At 36.0% G+C, this 2,700-nt stretch overlaps 1 pseudogene; it reads left to right on the forward strand.

The window, feature by feature from the left end:
- The first annotated feature begins 247 nt into the window (after window positions 1-247).
- On the forward strand, window positions 248-1,644 carry LOC104752452 (F-box/kelch-repeat protein At4g23580 pseudogene; annotated as a pseudogene).
- Window positions 1,645-2,700: the final 1,056 nt, after the last annotated feature.

Genomic DNA, 2,700 nt, shown 5'->3' on the forward strand with positions numbered 1-2,700 from the left:
TTTTTGTAATCAAATTTTTCCTATTAAATATTAATTTTTATACATGTCAAAATCTGAGATTGATAATTTGACACATGTCTAAATCTTGTTAATGGCTAATTTTCAAAACTCAACTTTATATAATAAGATTGACACATGTTACTAATTTGAAACTCAGCTTTATATATAAAATATATATATATATATATATATATATATATATATTATAGATATATTACACAAACATAAAAAGGGATTCCTAATTGGATTAGGTCTAACAAGAATTACAGAATACACATTAGATTAGGAATAATAATTCCCTATATAACGATGTTCTTGGTGGAGACATAAAAAAGCAAGCAAGAATAAAAATCGCAAGGCAGAAAAATAAAGTTTATTGACCACACTTCTACGTACGGCCATGAATGGAGAAGAGTTATCTTTTAAAAATAGGCGACCACCAACAATTATGATGCTTCGGGATGATCTGATATTAAACTGTTTGGCCCGCGTCTCAAGACTACACTACCCAACCCTTTCCTTAGTTTCCAAGAAGTTTGGTTCTTTCCTTACTTCAACGGAGCTTTACCAGACCCGATCTCTTTTAGGCTGCACCGAGAATTGTCTCTACATATGCTTACAAAGCTGTGACGACTCTAACACACTAAGTTGGTTTACTCTATGTCGGAGACCAAATAGCTCCAAAAAAGTACTGGTGCCGATCTTTCTTGATTCTATTTCTCCCTCGACACTTAGGTCGGATGTTGCAATGATTGGTTCTGATATGTACGTCATTGGCAATACATCAGTATGTATCGTCTAACTTCAAGGTCATTGACTGTCGTTCTCACACATTTCGTGAGGCACCAAGCATGCAGGTGGCACGTGTGTTCCCATCTGCTTGCGTCGTTGATGAAAAAATAATATATGTAATTGGAGGCCACGAAAATCTCGATTCGACGAATTGGATAGAAGTTTTTGATACGAAGACCCAAACTTGGGAGTTTTTACAGATCCCTGGCGAGGAGTTATGCAAAAGCTTTAAGTACGATAGTGTTGGGTATGAAGGAACTATCTATGTGAGGTCCAAGGGAAAACTAGGGACTTGTAAGCTGAACAAAGGTAGATGGAGAGCGGTAGACTTAGCAATGGATAGTGGATGGACTCTCGCATCATCTTATTGTGTGATAGAGAATATGTTCTACCGTTACAATAACGTGATGATCGATTGGTATGATCACAAAGAAAAGTTATGGACAACTTTGAAGGGTTTGGAAAACTTGCCTACTTATCCTCGTATCCGTAATGGTAAACTGGTGGATTATGGAGGGAAAATGGTGGTTTTGTGGGAAGAGTATGTGTATGATAAGAACCACAAAGAGGAAAAGACAATTTGGTGTGCGGAAATTGCGATTGAAAGACGCCAAAACGGAGAGATTTGGGGGACGATAAATTGGTTTGACGTTGTCTTTACAACCAATGAGCCATACAGTACCATTTGATGATTGTTGTTGGTTCAGTTTAAACCGAACCAAACCAATTGAACAGAAGAAATTTCAATCGTGTAGGGTTTTGTGCATTGATTTTATATGATTCGGTTTGCATCTTCATGGATTCGGTTCGTTTTAAAAAAAATTTGCGAATCTCTGATAAAATTAAATGTAAGTATAAATTGTGTCACATCCCCTCTATAATCTTCAACAACAAATGGAATAATAAATAATGTTGGAAAAGAAAAAGAAAAATAATATTATAAAATGTCAACCATTGATGCTGACCAATATTGTTAATCGGACGGCTCCTGTAAATTTGATGATGCAGACCTACTCTTATATTTCCATCTAATTGAAATTATTTTTGCTGTGTTAAGAAAAATTAGTGCCCTTTCGCTCACGCTTTGAGTCGTCTCTCTTCTCTCTTCTTAATCCGCCGTATCACCATATATAGTATACCTTCTTTTGATCCAGAGTATACCTTCTTTTGCTTCTTAAGAATTGCTACCACTGAATCATCAGACTTTCCCTTAGCGAGAGAGAGAGAGAGAGAGAGAAGAAGGTATACTCTGGATCATATATAGTTTAAATTTGCTTATTAGGTGGATTTTGGTTATACCGGGTATTTCTCATTGGTTATTAATTTAAGTTTTACTTGATCATATATATTTTAGCTTTTTTATATTTGCAAAAAAACAAACAAACTGTTTCTCGAGATTATTATAGCTAAAACATGAACATGAAAGCAGTGGATCTTGCCATTTGGGTCAATTCGGCTCGAAGAAGTACCTTCCCATCATTCACCACAAAATGGAAGAGTCTTTGTTCGGGGACATGGAACAGAGGGAGCTAGTTCTAGCGGGTAACCACCCAAGAAGTTAGTTCTATGGAGAGTTCTTGGGGTCAGCCAAAGCAGTTCGACTGCTTAGCTAACCCACATGATAGAATGGTCCCCTCTTCAAAGTTAAATAGATTGTGTTAACCACACACACAACAAACACACGTTTCTTTTGGTAAATCAAGTATATCCTTCATTTGTGAATTGATGATGTTTAAATACACAAGAAGAAATAAACTAGCCCACTAAATCTACAGTTAAGATATGTGACTAAGTGGAGATAGAATTTCCCTTAATTTAGGATAAACAAAGACAAGATAATCTCAACTTTATCTTCGACCTAGATAATGTCGGTTTACTCCAGTTAACTGGTTATGTTCTCATCACCAC

The sequence above is a fragment of the Camelina sativa genome, chromosome 2, assembly GCF_030686135.1.
Source record: "Camelina sativa cultivar CO46 ecotype springtype chromosome 2, ASM3068613v1".
In the NCBI taxonomy this organism is placed as follows: domain Eukaryota; kingdom Viridiplantae; phylum Streptophyta; class Magnoliopsida; order Brassicales; family Brassicaceae; genus Camelina; species Camelina sativa.